The 16,784-nt window shown below is 40.9% G+C and overlaps 1 protein-coding gene across 10 annotated transcripts in view; it reads left to right on the top strand.

Moving 5' to 3' along the window:
* The window catches only part of PCGF3 (polycomb group ring finger 3), a 102,906-nt gene that overhangs the window by 54,922 nt on the left and 31,200 nt on the right, over positions 1-16,784 (top strand). For 8 of the 10 annotated variants that reach the window (XM_043514243.1, XM_043514239.1, XM_038402628.2 and 5 more), the window contains one exon: positions 4,037-4,079. The exons of the other annotated variants lie outside the window; for them this stretch is intronic. The gene's annotated coding sequence lies outside the window, so the exon portion shown is untranslated. The remainder of the gene's footprint in view (positions 1-4,036; positions 4,080-16,784) is intronic. 10 annotated transcript variants of the gene reach the window in all.

Below are 16,784 nucleotides of genomic sequence, written 5' to 3'. Positions count from 1 at the left end.
GCAGTACTGCCCTCCAATTACATCATGCTTTAAGTCTTGATTATGATCTCTTCAGCAGTGATCTTACACTTCAGTTAAAATGATATGTATGTTTATAGTGAGAGAGGATTCAGGATAGCCTCTTCTTACTGGAATCAGAATTTTGAAGGCATCTCCTGTCTAGCTAGCATGAGCTGGTAATTATTGAACCAGATGAAAAGAGCTGTGAAGTCTGAAGAGAGCTTGTTTTGAACTGAAAACTGTTGGTAGTCAATAGGAGTAATAAAGCTGGTTGCCAGGGCAGGCAATGTCTATTTCTAAACCTTGCCCTAGGTTTGGCCACTTCGGTTCATATGATCGGTGCATCCAAGCAGAAACAGGATGTCAGATAGGGCTACAGGTTAGGTAAGTGTGTGTTAGACAGGATTTATTCTCCTGATTTGAACCCTCCACACTTTCCAAGGTGTCTGGTTGACTCACGGGAATGTGTAATGTGATGTTTGTTCTTGAAGTTGGCATTTTCACTTTCTTTTAATGCCAGCCGTTGTGAAATAGAGCATACATATTCTATTGTTTAAAAGTTAAAATTAATTAAAAGTTAAAGTTAATTAAAAGTTTTGACACGGTAATCTCTCATCACTGTAATATCTGAGCACCTTCCAGTAGTTCACTGAGCACCGTGATGAACATCAGTCACATGTGGTTCCCTCTTTTCCCTTACCCTCTCCCCAAGAGAAGAATTTGTGTGTAAACTGTAGTTTTGTTGGCATTGGTTTATAAAAAAAAAAACAAACAAAAAAAAACTGTGTATACTGCACTGTATTTATGTTGGTAAAAGCAAGGTCAGAGTATGCTTTGCATGTGGAAAGTGAGGTGATGACTCTTGTGGTGGCTCATAGTTCCTGAGGGAATTCAGCCCAATCCTGTGCTAGACCCTGAGAAGGCTGTGACTCTACTAATATGGATATTGTTTGACTTAAATTTTTAGGACCAAGTCGCAATGTTCATATTTTAAGTTATTGTACATGTTCAAAAACACACTTGCCTGTTCACCAGCAGCCAGTCTTAATATTGATCAATTTCTTCTCTCTCCATGGCCATGTCTACACGAGAAAAGTTTTTTGCTGGTATAGCACTATCAGCAAAACTGTACTGGCAAACCTTCCTAGTGTAGCTGCAGTTTATACTGGCATAAAATTGCTTCTGCTGGCATAGCTTACTACAGTTCAATGAGAAACATAAGACATACCAGCATAAAAGCACATCCGTACTAGGGCTTATACTAGCGTAGCTGTATTGGTAAAAATATTGCACCCATAAGAGACATAGCTATGCCAGTATAAGTTTTAAGCGTAGACCAGGCACATCACTGACAAGTCATGCCCAGAGCATGAAGGTCCTATGCCACCAGGACCTGTTAAATGCTTTGATCGTGAAGATTAGTCCCAGTCATAGGGTATTCTAGTCTCTTGTATAGCTTTGAGCATAGTGAGGACACGTGATCCTTCAGGATGTCTCTGGACACTACTATTGCCTAAATATTTAACAATAATAATAATGGAACTACCCATATGCTGCTACTAGTGAAAGAGCAAGCAGCAATAGTGAGAGCTGCTGAGAAATGTATTACACTGATGAGCAGCTATCAGCTTTCCCTATATGCACGCTTGCACTTTCACATCACAGTCCAACCTGAGCCATGTCAGATACATGTGTATTGGAAAGTCCAAAGGCATGCTTATGATCAATCCTGACTTTGCCTCAATAGCAGAGAATTGGAAAGTGCCACCCATCCAAACACACACAACAAAAACAAAACCCAAAAACACAATAGAGGAAAGTCACACACCCTTCTCCCATGGGTCACGTTAGTGGGGAGTACCACAGGGGTGCTCTACATCCCCTCCAGGCAGCCAGGAAGCAGTAAGGGAGAGAAGGTTAGTGATCCCTTACAGACACCTGGACTGACTTTTGCTTATTAGGCTTGGGTTGTAAAGAGATAAGTGATGTATTCTTAAAACACACATACTTCAAAAATGCTCTATTTGTAAAATTGACTCAATTTTTATAGTCACAATGTTGTAATGTTATTGCCAGCATTAATGTTGGTGGTTTTGGTTTTTTTGCTGGGGTATCAAATGATACCTTTTAGAATTCTACTCTTGTATACAGATGTGTCCAGGAACTCCCTCAGTTTAAAACCCCGAGTTATCGATTTCAGCACAGGGACATTTCATGTTATTTACTCCAAAGAATCTAAGCTGCTTTTAGTACAGCAGTGGTGAATTTATCTCTGAATGCAGTCAGTAGAAATGTTCCCACACGGGTTGCCGGTAGATTTTTCTGTTGCGTGTTATCCCAATTCTGGTCTAATGCAAGGGTGGTTGTGAATTGTACCTTATTGTGTTAGGATGTATAATTAATTTTGCTGGGTCTAAACTAATTAAGGTGGTGGGATATGATTGGTTAGCTAATCATGTTAGGATTGGTTAGGTAAATTTCAGTAAAATGATTAAGGTATAGCTGAGAATATTACTATGTAAATTAGGGGCAAACAGGAAGTAAGTTGGGATTTGGGAAAAAAGAACTTGGATTTAAGCTTGCTGTAAGTTCACTCCAATAAATATTGAATTATTTGCACCTTCGGACTTCGGGTATTGTTGCTCTCTGTTTATGCGAGAAGGACCAGGGAAGTGGGAGGGTGAAGAAATAAGTCCTTTAACATACTGTTCGCTATTTCTTCAGTTTCTAAAGGCTGGTCTACACTAAAAAAATTAGATCGACCCAGCTTTGTCGCTCAGGGTGTGAAAAATCCATGCTCCTGAGCAATGTAGTTTAGCCAACCCAAGTCTCTGTGTAGACAGCACTAGCTCAACAGAAGAATTCTTCTGTTAATCTAGCTCTGTGCTTCTCAGGGAGGTGGATTTACTAGAGCGATGGGAGAACCCCTCCTATTGCTATAGTAAGTGTCCACACTGAAGTGCTATAGCAGCATGCCCTAGCATTTTAAGTGTAGACATAGCCTAAGGAAAGAGACTGAAGAGGGAGTTGTCATGGTTTTCTTTATAATACCTGAGTATTTCCTGTGTAAAGTTACTGTAATAAAAAACTTGCTGCTCTTGTCAAACTGAAACCATTAAGATGTGATAACTTTATCCCCTTGCTGAAAATAATGGAGACGATTTCCTTTTATGACCCTTAAATTGTAAAAGTGTGTGTATGTGTATAAAAATAAATGGAATAGGGAGTTTTTCATTTTGGAAATATTTGTGCAAACTAATAGAAATAGATAGCAGATAAGGCTATGTCTACACCAGCACTTTTTGTCAGTCGGGTGTGAAAAAACACACCCCTGACCAACATAAGTTTCACAGTGAACAGGTGTGAAAAGCGTTATGTTGGCGGGAGATGCTCTCCCGCCGACATAGTTACCAGCCATCATTGGGGGTGGTTTACTTACGCCAACAGGAGAGCTCTGTCCTGTCGGCATACAGCAGCTATACCGGAGACCTTACAGCGGCACAGCTGCAGTGGTACAGCTGAGCTGCTGTAAGATCTGTAGTGTAGACAGAGCCTAAGCTTTTAAAAATAAACTTGAAAATTGAAATACTGAAATTCACTTTGGAGGTGGTTAAACTGGCTCCCGTCCAAAATCTTTTGACCTCAGATGGGAAATGATTGGTGTATTAAATTAAGCATGTAATTTGTGGTTCCGCGGAGTTTTTTGTCATTGTCTTATTTGTGCAGATAAATGGATATAGTTCTTCCTTGCCACTGTATGGTGACAGAAACACTTGAGTTTTAAGTAATTTCCCATGATATGATGAGCCATGTTAAGGAATATCATATAAGAGCTTCCCAGAATTCCTTTTTCTACTACTATGTCAGGGTTTTTCCTTTCTTTTCTCTACAAAAAGTAACACATTTTGCTGCTGACTGTTAAACTAGTTAATTTAGATTAGTATTGGGTAAATTGGTCAGCTAAATCTTATTAGCGGTGGTTGGATTTCTGGCCACTTTAGTGTTTAACTTTCAGATTATTTTTCTGTCTTTTCAGGTCTCTGGATGGCAGACTCTGAAAAGAAATGCAGTTTTAAGAGGTATGCCTCATATAGCCAAAAATATTCCTGACTAACATGTACACCATTGGGGACAAGGCCATTCCTTCAAGGGATGTTCATTTGCTTGTCCAGTACTCAAGTCCCAGAAAATATGAAGAGGCTCCAAACTGAACTTCCACTAGACCAGAATGGGTTCTCAAAATCTCTGGGCAGTACTTCTATAGTCCACGCTGAAAAGTAAAATTCTATTTTCAGTGCTGGAGTCTCTTTGCATATCTGAACAGAAGGCTTTCAATCTCATCAGAAAGAATGTCTCATCACTGTCGCCACTTAAAATCCTCAATTTTCTATAAGAGGTTCAGAATAAACTGCTTAACCTTCCGTTTGATGATCTTGACCTCTTTATTGTTGGCAGAACAATACTCTGGGAAACCACAAAGTGACTAGGACTGTAACTTAACACCCAGCCGATCCCCGCCCCCTCCCCCCCCGTCAAAGATTTTTTTCCTTTAGGATGGGATTGTACTCCAAATACTCTTGTTAGTCACCCCCATTGGCTTACTTGGGATATCAGATGCAAAAAGCACTGTAAATCAGTCCCAGTGATCCAGCAATAAAATCATATCTTCATCAGTACTCTCTTCAACTGCCTTGGTTCCAGCCACAGCTTCTATCAGAGCAATAACTTGGGTATGTTGAGAGGGAGCTTGATATTGCTCTTTGATTCCAGTTTGGCCTCCATGTTGCATCTCTTAGGGGACTGCTTTCCTTTCCCTCCCCAGATTTGGTAAGTTATCACTTCTAAATTCAGTTTTACAGATGCTAGAGATGGCAATCCCCTACAATTTAAATCTATGCTGCTTCCTCACCCTATTGTTTTCCTATCCATTTCAAAGATGACTCTCAAACAGGAAAAGTGTTCTTTCTACAATTCTGAGCAATAGAACCAGGTTTTGGAGAACTTCACAAGAATAGGGTTTTTTTTTCCCCTTATGCACAAAAAGAAAACAGAGTCAACCAATTTTAGTGCAGTGAGAGCTCAGCAGCTTTTTCAAAGTAACAGCTATAATCTTTTCCTTTTTTGTCAGGATTAGTTCAGAACTCTCAAACTTCGGGAGGGTTCACATTTCTCCACCGTGGCCACAAGTATTACCTTTAGTTCAGACTGAACAATGACCATTCTCAGTATAAACTGCTTCTGTTTGGGTTAGCAGTGACTCTCCATCTGTTAACTAAGAGTCTGGCATCACTTGCTATTAAGTTCCGTTGTCAAGGTCTTCAAGAACCTCCCAGTTGAAAGGCTCGCTCACCAGAGCTCAGCTTTGCCAAGGGCTGACTTTTATGTTTCAGGTGTCCTGTTCCCTCTTTGAACAACTTGGACTCAGATTAATTTCAGGTCTGTCCTAGAGTTTACGAAGATTTTATGATTATCGGAGTTGGAAAGAGTTACTGTAAAGTCCAGAGTGTCTTATTTTTATAGTCCATGAACCTAGATTACAATACTAACATATATTAACACTCATTACCTTGGGCACTTGCTCCTTTGCTAGGTTAAGAATACAAATTTTCAAGTCCAACCCTCATAGTCACTAGATTGTAAAAATCTTTGGCAAAACGTTACATATTTGGTCTGTCTGGGAGTCTCTGCTTTTGTTGACTATTGCTTAAAACACCTTAAATGGGGGGTAGAGATGCAGGGTAAGTTTCTCCCATACAGATCCCCACAATGACAATTAAAATATCTCTGATGCAGTCTAGTATGCTTGCAGTTCAGCTCCAGACCCTGAAAGCCTGAATTTACATCCTCATTCTACTTCAAGTTCTTGCCAAAGCTAGTGTTTGACTTCCATTTGAATCATATGCTGCCAGTCTTCTAACACAACAGTGTACCTAGTGTGTAGGTACCTACATTAATTGATCATAGAGAGTTGTTAATTTATACTTTGATTTGGCGAAGGAACTTAGATTTTCCTAGGTATTCACTGCAGTTGGAGAGAAGTCCAAAGGGTAAGAAAATTCAGTTCAAATATTGCCTAAATAGGCTAATATAATGCCTTAGTATTTGATTTGTTGCTGCTAGGTAGGTGTGAATTATTTTTATTGTGCTTTGTATTCATAATTTTAATAATTGGCAGGGTGCTTAGTCTCTGTTTGGATACTTTTTATTTATTATAATCGGAAAATATATAACTGCATTTAAACTTCAGTCCAGGTAAGGCTCCAGGTGGTACTTGTGAGCACTATAATAACTTGTCTTAGAATGTTACAATATTCAGAAATCGTGAGATTGCTGTATGATGAATGTATACCTATTATTCAGCACTCCTTTTTCAGTGTCAAAGCTAGACTGGATTGCTGGCATTGGCTGAGCATTCCTCTACGAGCTTTTTAGCCTCCCTCCTTTGGAAATTGTTGCTGCTTGCTGATGGCCCACAACTAAGATGCTGTGGAGGTAGGAAGATTGGGTTTGTGGAAGCAGTATGTTATAAAAACCCCAGGTCTATCTGAGCAGGGTCATTAAAAAGACTGTCAGGCAGACCCATATCATTGGAAAATCTGAGGAGACAATGGAAAACCCTAGAAACAATGACCAGAGAGAGGAGAAGGAAGCTGAGTAGAGACACCAGCTTGAGAGCAAAGGACTAAGGTTTCAGGTGGGGGTGAATTTCTGGAAGAAGCAGGCTGCTGTCTACTGGGACTGAATAAGAAAATCAGAGAGACAGAGCATGAAAATGGAGTTCATTACAGCTTGGCTGGTGAATTGATCTGGCTTGACTATGCATTAACCTTTATTTCTCTGTGCTAACCTAAGGATTTCCAGTGCTGTGTTCCAGTTGACTAATAAATCCTAAGCTGTTTTGAAAACACTGCTTGGATGCCACTATGGATACTTGCAGAGGTGAAGGGGTTCCTCTAAGAGACAGTTTATAAACTGGGGGCTTATCATGAGCCTGTTGAGCAGCACCATTGGGGACTTGCCCTTTGATGAAACCAATCTCTTTAATGAGAAAACAGTCTTTGCATTCATTAAATGTCTCCAGGACAGCCCTCTGGTCTCTGGGCATTTATATCCTGTCCCTGCAGAGGAAGGCAACACAAACAGGCATACATAAGCCAAGGCCTCTTCCCCAGTCTTTCTATCACCAGCAACCATACGATTTACCACGCAAGCATCGAATGGTGCAGGCCAAGGTATGCAGTTACATCCACCTCAATGACAGTCACCCAACCTCATTCACTTCTAAAGATCCCTTTCGACAGGACACTTGAGAGATGTAACCTGACCGTGATGCCATCGCCACCTGTTTCCAAGCTCCCCTTTTGGCATCCACCTACCTTACTTTGCCCGCAACTGGAATGCTATAACAAAGGACATGTGGGTACCAAATATCATCCACTTAGAAACTCAGAGCTGAAGCCATTCTCTACTTCCTCCAAAATCCCCTCCAGGCCCATCTTCAGGGACCACTCTCCCAAGGAGATCCATCAGCAGGAGGTGGAGACTCTCCTTGAGTGAGGAGCTGTACAGTAAATGCCACCTCAGCATCAAGGGAGAGGGTTCTACTCAACTATTTCATAATTCTCAAGAAAAAATTCCACATCGTTATGTTGGTATCAATAATTCCATGCACCTGCCCATAATACTATACCCAATACATAATCAACTTGGGTAACTGATTGCTACAAGATATTTCCTTTTGTTCTTTTAAAAATTTGTTGTCTTTATATTATTTGAACCTTTGTATATTAATTAATCCTTTTTGTTGTTTTTATATTATTGAACCTTCTCTTGCATTATGAGGGAGGATGAATAAGATTCAAATTACTTTCTGTATATCAGTAATTGCTGTACCTCTTCATGTCTTCCTTATTCATTTCCTCTCTAAATGAAACCGTGTCTGGCCTTTCTAGTGCAAATCTTGTAGAAGTCTCTCTTTTTAACTGGCTCAGAACCCCTCTGTCTGCTGTAGTTTTTGAGACAGTGTGACGATAATTGAAAACAGCATTTGAGATGTTAAATCAATGATACAGTATTCTCTGTGTATACTAACACTTCATTCCTTTATTTGACTGCCAATGTGGAGCCATCCACAGTAAGGCCAGGTCTTAAAGACCGGATTTTTAAAGTATTTAGGCATTGTTCAGCTCAACATTGCAAGGCTTAAGTCTTCTCTTCAAAAGTGACTTAAGCATTTTGGAGTTTAATTCTCACCGAAACTTAATGGGACATAAAGGTTGGTCTACACTACAAAGTTAGGTCGATGTGTCTCTCTACATGTATGGTCTAACACTCAGTTTGTCTCTGGCCAATGTAAGTGCCTTTTCACAACGACACAGTAAAACCACCTCCCTGAATGGCACAGAGGCATGGTCAATATACTGAGGTCCACGTAGTGTGAGTGTAGACACTGCATGACCTCTGGCAACCCCAGTAGCCCTCCAGGCTATCCCACAGTGCCCCATTTTCTGTAACAGTGTACAGGAACCCCTCACTTAAAGTCATCCCGGTTACGTTGCTGATCAATAGGGAACATGCTCGTTTAAAGTTGTGCAATGCTCCCTTCTAACATCCTTTGGCAGCTGCCTGCTTTGTCCACTGCTTGCAGGACTAGCTGCAACAGGCTGCTCTCTGGTGGATGGTTGGAACCAGGGTGGACCAGCAGCTCCCCGCTCCCCTAAATTCCCTTTGCAGCAGCTGCTCTGCCAGGTTATCAATTGCCGGCAGTTCAGCTGTCCCTCCTCCCACTACCATGTGCTGCTCCTGCTCTCTGTCTTGGAGCTGCTCCCTGAGACTACTGCTTACTGTGTGGGGGGGAGGGGATAAAGGGGGGCTAATTTCAGGGTGTCCCCCGCTCCTGCAGCCCACTTACCCCGTCTTCCATAGAGCAGGGGACACACACACAGGGAGGTGAGGAAGGGAGGTGTGGTCAGGTCTCAGCTTGCTGATCTAATTAACAAGGCAGTGTACTTCTGACCCCACTCCTTATATTTAAAGGGGAAATACGCATCTCTGTGTCTCAAACACACACAGGGTGTGTGTCTCTGTCTCTGTTTGCTCTCCCTCCTTTCCTGCTGCCTTGTAGAGTGGGGAGAGTTAACCCTTGAGGGCTCAGCCAATTGCTAGTTCATTTAGCAGTAAGGTATTTCCTGGAAATATCCCACCCTCCGACTCCTCCACCTCAACCAAGCTTCACAATCATCATCATTGTGTATCAGTATTAAATTATTTGTTTAAAACTTATACTGTGTGTGTGTGTGTGTGTGTGTGTAATAAAATATAGTCTTTGGTGAAAAAAATTTCCCTGTAACCTAACCCCCCCATTTACATTAAGTGTTATGGGGAAATTGGATTCGCTTAACATCGTTTTGCTTAAAGTCGCATTTTTCAGGAGTATAACTACAATGTTAATTGAGGAGTTCCTGTACACTGTTGTGTGTTTGATTTTAATAATTTGATTGTTAAACAGGTTTAAATGGTATTTGTCAAGGCTAATTCCCAACTCTGGCACTTAGAGTGCAGAAGGTGGGGGCCCACAAGGATTCTAAAAATTAATACTGGTCACTCCAGGCTTGTATTAAGCTCCCAAGGTTACAGCTTTTCTCTGACTTTGGATTGGTAGATGTTGCCACCACCCAAGTGCAGAACCCCTTTGAGAGCCCAGGAAGGCGCACTTGGGAATTCGTTCCTGTAGGGTACTATCAAGCCCTTTCACCCCCCCATCCGGGGAAGAGCTCAGAAGGGGCGGAGGGAGGAAATCGGCTGTTGCCACTGGCTAATTAAACAACATGTGCATAAACCTCTTAAGAAATCCACACAAATCCAATTCTGTTCTTAAAAAGGGTAAATCTTATTAATTAAAAAAAAAAAAGAGAGAAAATATATCTGGGAACTCAGTCTACGGCTAGATTTTAAAAGAGCAACTACAAGGATTAAGCACCAAGCATAGCTTTCTTGTGGTCCAGTTTAAAGGTTGCAAGCAAAACAAAAGCACCTGGGGTTAGCTCAGAGGAATCGACAAGCCATAATGAAATAAAAGGGATAAACCTAATTGCATCTTCCTAGACATTTCCTGATCTAGTTACATATCTGGGGTTTTAAATGAGTAGTTTCTAGGTATGATACTGATGATTTTTTCATACCTGGCCCAAGCTTCTTATAGCATAGCTGCTTCCCTGTCCGCCTCTCTCCAGGAGAACGACAGACAGACAGACAAAAGGGGAGTCTTTTTTTTTTTTTTTTTTTTTTTTTTTTTTTCAATTTTAAAAAGTTCTAGCCTTCCCATTGGCTCTTTTGGCTAGGTGCCCATTCATTTCCTTTTACCTATGCATAGCAGTAAGACTTTTTAACCCTTTACAGGTAGAGCAATTACAGAACAGCTACGAAGAGGGATTTTATAGCTGTTGGCTGCCTTGGTGCCCATAAATGGGAACTACTTTTCTCCCCCTTTCCCTCCCCCCCCGCATTGATCACAGTATTTAGTCAAAGATTATCAATCCAAGATTAATGCAGCATTATACAGAAAGAATAGATACATTATTGTGGGATGTGAAGGAAGGAGTTGGCCTCTGTCTCTCTCGCCTCTGTAACTGGTGGGATGCTGACAGTTTTGTACTCCCCACCTAATTTCCAAACCCCTCTGTCTCTTTAAATAGGGTCTGAGACACAAACCCCTTTTTGGAGGGGAAAAATGATTTCCCACAATTAATTTCCACTGTGTCCTATTTTGATGTTTTCTTGTTACCTGATTACTTCTGGAATTTCTTTTGTTATCTTTGGGTTGCATGATTTGGGAATAAAATAAAGGAAATTTATAATCCAGTCATAATTACTGACAGCTGTGACAACAAGTAATTCTTACTCAGTTAACCTAAACATCTTCCATTTGATCCTTATTTTATCCATAACAGAAAATATCTGCAATAACAAGATCCTACTTAATCAAAGAGCGTAACTAAATCTTAGGCATCCCTTATCAATCGCTCGGTCTTGTTTTTACAGTAGCATCTCAGAGTTGCAAACACTTTGGAAATGGAGGTTGTTCGTAACTCTGCACAAAATGTTATGGTGGTTCTTTCAAAAGTTAACAACTGAACATTGACTTAATTCAGCTTTGAAACTTTACTATGCAGAAGAAAAATGCTTTTAACCATCGTAATTTAAATGAAATAAGCACAAAGTTTCCTTATCTTGTGAAATCTTTTTTTTTAACCTTGTCAAATCTTTCCCTTTATTTTTTTAGTAGTTTACATTGAACAAAGTACTGTAGTACTGTATTTGCCTTTTTTTGTTTGTTGGTCTCCTGTTGCTTGATTGCATACTTCTGGTTCTAAATGAGGTGTGGGGTTGACTGGTCAGTTTGTAACTCTGGTGTTCGTAACTCTGAGGTTCTATGGTATTATATTTCTGTAGTTGAGGGGGGTCTTTCCCTACACGTCTATTTTTCCCACAGACTTGGTGACGCCAGCCATCATAAAGTACAGCCCAATATTTGGTCACATGAAATTCCTGAATACAAGTTCCTCCCAGATTAAACAGCAAAACCTTAACATTCAAACATGCTGTTTGGTAATATCATAAAGAATAGTTAATATGCAAATGAATATAATCTACAAAAAGGAAGAGGACTAAAGGGTTAATATTTACTAACTGATATGAACACTCTGGTTACAATTTTAAACTCCATTGCACAGGGGCATAGAGACTGGAAGCCACCCCCCTTTTAAAAGCCCCTGAAGAGGCATTTTAAAAATATTCCAGTTGGCCAACTTGTTGAGCACACTTAGCAATTGTGTGCAATTGCCCAACTCATGTTGGCCTTGCCTGGAATAAACATGAAGTATTGGCTCTCCTGGGCCTGTGGGGAGAAGAGACAGTGCAAATACAGCGATAGAAATGTGGACACCTATGAGCAGAGATTGCAGAGATGATGCAGGCAAGTGGGTACAGCAGCAGTACCGGGTGAAAGTGAATGAACTTTTCCAGGGATACCCCAGGCCTGAGAGTGCAAGTATAGGTCTGGTGTTGCGCTGCAGACCTGCCGCCTCTACAAGGAATTGGATACCATACTTGGTGGAGACCCCACCGGCACTGCATAGATGACTGTGGATACCTCAGAGGAGTCCAAGACACCGACCCCTGACTTGAACAGTGAGGAGGAGGGGCGGAGGGGGAGAGGGGAGGGTTCGAGCCATGCCATGAGCCAGGATCTGTTTTGAGACTAAACAGGCAAGAAGTATTACAGGCCATGGCAGCTTCGGGATGCCAGTAGCAGCTGTGCCTTTGTGATGCTCAGGAGTGAGATATCAGCTGAAATCACCACCACCTGTGGAAAATAGTGCCAATATTCAATGCCATTGTCCTATATTCGTACCCATGGAATAAGGACTGAAATGTTATAGCTTCATGCAAGAGAAAATATTTTCCCACTCTTGCCCTTCGTGGGCCATGCTCACTGTGGCTGGGGCAGGAGACTGATGCTGTGTGGAGGCATTCTGAAGCTGAAGTGTCAATATAAATTTCTTATTAAAAAAGTATGGGAATAAGGGAAGGGAGTTTGGAAAATTCTTTCCCTTTCCATTGTGACTGGCACCACTGGATTTAGTCTGTCTGTTTTTATCAGCAGCTTCTGGCATGGTGGACTTGAGGGGTGTCCCTTCCACACTCACAGAACGGCTGCTCCTGATGAAAAGAAGAGGACTAAGGAGGACGTGTGCTGTGAGATCTTTCAAGCCAGTGCTGCATCAGACTGAACAAAGGGCTTGAAGGGCCAATATGACTGACAGCATAGAGAAAGGCAGAGAGGATAGGAAAACACCCAGGAGTCCTAGCAGGACAAAAAGAGGGAAATGCACCTGGACATAATGGGTTTTCTCAGGCTGCATTCCCAAATGTTGCAGACCCTGTTCGACCTACAAGTCCAAAAATGCTGGACTCTACCCTTTGCAGTCCTTGGAGAACTCCTTGGTCGCTGCTTCTCCTCCCCCCCCCAAATATCACATGACATCACAGATGGCATCCTTACTCCTACCACTCCACGTCAGGGGACAGCAAGGAAAAACCACACTTTCATATACACTAATCTGTGGCTTACACAGTTCAGTATATCTGTAGCCATAACAGACTACATTTGTGCATTCAAATGGACAAAATTATTTGTTCTTCTAATTTTAAATTTTTATCTTTGTTTTATGTTAGAAACTTGTTTAACATTGTGTGTATGGGGGGGGGACAAGGTTGGCTTATTTTTTTTGGCACATTGGTTTTCTGCACTACCCTACCTCCCCCTTCAGTAAAGTTCTATTTTGGGGTAATTTTATTATCTATATTAGTTCACAACAAAGATTGCAGAATGCCAAGTCAGTCAAAGCATACAATGCTTATAAATACACACTAAGCAGCAAAGAATTCATAGCTTCAGGAAAAACCCTGTAATCTATATGAATGTTCAACGAGCAGTACACAATTCAAACAGCGTCCTAAGCTCCAGGCGCAAAGAACACTCCACTGAATTTTCCAACCTCAAAATGATTTCCCACTGACTGGTAGCAGTCCCATGTTGCAAGTTTTCAGAGTGAGATTGCTATCTGCTTGTTCACTGTCAATGCAGCTCTCATTATGGTGTCCATGTGCTGGAGGACTGGGGCAAGCTCTGCACACAGATCCTGGAATGTGGCCTTTTGCATCCTAAAGTGCTGCAGCCACTGCTGCTTGTTGTCCCATACCTGTGGTACAGTCGGTGCTTGTTTCTCGGGCCCAGAAGCAGTGCTGCACAGTCTGCAACTGCTTTTTGAATGCCACCAGCAACCCTGAATTTTCTTTCTCTGTGTCTCTCAGCAAACTATCCTTGGAGAGATCCTCCTGTCCCTCATTGCTGCAGTACTATTTGCAGGTCTGCAAATATAGGAGAATCGTTTATCGGGTATTTGCAGTGTTCATGAGAAGAGTGCAGAGCTCTGCAAACTCCATGCTAATCACAGATGGCAAGCACCAAAAAGTGCCTCGTGGGTTTGTCGGATTTTAAAAAAAGTGGTGTCAAAATTATGGGATATGGATGGCATTGTGGGATGGAGAAAGTTGCATGCTGGGAATTCGACCCCTAGCTCCAAGAGATCCCTGGGCAAGCCATTTCTATCCCACAATATGTTGTAAAAATTTCCCAAAAGGTATTGTGCTGGACAGTGACAGGTGGCACGGTGACAGATATCTACCTGCATTTACATACTCGCCAGGAATGCGTGTCTGGGTGCAGTGCTGCTGCAAGCAGCCAAATATCCACATGCCTAAGCAATATGCGAAGTTTGGCGGCTGTATGCTGATGTGGCTTGCGTCAACTGCAGTTTGTAATATAGACATATCCTTAGGCTCCTAAGTCAGGCATTGTGATGCTGAGCTGAGCAATGCCTAAATAGTTATAAAAAACAGGACCTAAGTTCCTAAGAGTATGCAATCACAGGTTTAAACATGGGCTTTAGAACCCTGCCCAGAACACTGGGTAAAGACTTGCATTGCTCATCTGTGCTGGGGTCTGTGTTGCTGCATTTTCACTGCTATTTTTAGTAGTAGTAGCTAGATTAAGGTTAGTGTGGGTATACCTGCCTAAACTGCAATCACGCCTCCTGATTGTGGTGCAGACACCTCCTAAGTGACTCAAGCTTTGTGACGCTGAGTGGAGTAAAATCTGAGCTTAAGTGCTTACAGGTGATACTGAACCCAGTAATATGAGTGGTTGGAATTATTCCTTTCAATGTGCATTAATATGCATTTATTAACATTGAATTTACCATTATGTCCCCATTTATCTACCTTCCCTCTGTACTACCTCAGTCTTAGGTTTGACTAATATAAGTAATTGGTATCTTCATAATTTGACATCTTGCTGCTCACCCCTTTTCCAAATATTTACAAATATATCTGGCACTGGTTGTAATACAGAACTTTGAGGCACACCACTGTTAACAGTTAGCTACAGTATGTTGAAAACTGAATAAACACGTCTACTCTTTTTATTCTCTAGCCAATTTTTAATTTCACAGTACTTGATTGCTTTAAATCTCTTTTGTGAGTTATCCAGACTCCTTGAAAGTTCTAAGAAAGTTTGTCAACCAGTATTGTTTCCTAGTTTAATATGCTCAAGGAATTTTAATGGATTGGAGATGTATAGTTTTCCTTTACAGAAACCATGCTGGTTTATTCTGCTTTCCTGTTCATTCAGGGGTTTATTAATTAAGACTTCCCTTACCAGAACAGTTAGTTAAACTATTAATTCATTCCCAGGTTTTCCCCTACTGCCTTTTTCTAGATACAGGTGTACAACCTTTGGTACCTCTGGTTTTCTGGTGTAATAGCTGATTTTAATGAGGTTGTGTATTTTTTGTTAGTATCTCAGCTGCTTCATTCTTTAGCTCTTTCAGACCTGGTAGATGTATAACACTTGGTCCTGGTAGCCTTTTGCTAGCTAACTGCTCAGATTGTTCTAGCACCACTTGTGTTGATCCTTCAGTGTTTGATAGTAGCTCATCTTTGCAATGTGAAGAATTCCCCCATCATTCTCTAGAGAAGTAAATGTTCACCAGTATTTTTATCCTTATTAATTACTCTGTTTACTCCTTGCTGTTTCTGTGGACTCATCAGTTCTTTGGCTGGATTCCTACTAAAATACTTAGTCATATTTGTTTTTATGGCTTTGGCTATTTGCCCTTCAAATATCTTCTTAGCCTTCCTAACTAACATGTTATCTATTATAATTTATACTTTCTATGAACTTCTAGTGTTGAATTTCCATTTTCTGAGTGACTCCTATTTGGCGTGATCAACTTCTTGAAACTTGCCATTTCACCAGACTTTTTTTATCTTTTCACTTTGTTTAGTGATGTGTGTGCCTTTTGATTATTGTATGGCTACATGTAAGTTTACTTGCACTAGTTTTATTTGGGTAGCTTAATTATTTTTAAAATGCCCTTTTCTAAAGTTTGGCTGTCACCATGATAGTATGATTCTTCCCCTTCCCCCCACAAAGATGTGGAACCTAATTCTGTTGTGATCACCATTATCTAGTGGTTTAACAGTAGCTACTACTTATACCAACTCCTGTACATCATTTTAAGAAAAAGTCACAAATAGTCTCTCCTCTTTGGGTTCTGTAAACATAGTTGTCTTCTATGCAACAATCTTTTTAACGAGACTCCTACTGTCTATGAACTGCTAAATCTTTCAGTTGCTTGGAAACTAAGCTAGAAAATGAATATTGAAAAAGGAGTAATTTATGCTACGGAATTAGGTTCTGACCTATCTGTTATACAGCACAAGTTAAATGCACTTTTGGTTCGTCCTTAACAGCTACTCACTACTTCATTTAATTATGAAACCTTAGAATTCCATACAACACTTCTTTTGTACATTTACTTGTTTTCTCAGCCTTAAGAATTTGAAGTACTTCAAGTTTTTTCTCGTGTCACATGCTATGTTTTTACAGTGCTAGAGGAGCCAATGTGATATGGCTGTGAAAAAAGCTAATGCGGTTTTGGGATGCATCAGGAGAGGCATTTCCAGTAGGGATAAGGAGGTTTTAGTACCATTATACAAGGCACTGGTGAGACCTCACCTAGAATACTGTGTGCAGTTCTGGTCTCCCATGTTTAAAAAGGATGAATTCAAACTGGAGCAGGTACAGAGAAGGGCTACTAGGATGATCCGAGGAATGGAAAACTTGTCTTATGAAAGGAGACTTAAAGAGGTTGGCTTGT

This window comes from Dermochelys coriacea, chromosome 5, assembly GCF_009764565.3.
Source record: "Dermochelys coriacea isolate rDerCor1 chromosome 5, rDerCor1.pri.v4, whole genome shotgun sequence".
Taxonomy (NCBI): Eukaryota; Metazoa; Chordata; order Testudines; family Dermochelyidae; genus Dermochelys; species Dermochelys coriacea.
Note: the sequence above shows the minus strand (reverse complement) of the source record. Positions and strands in the feature narration are given on the sequence as shown.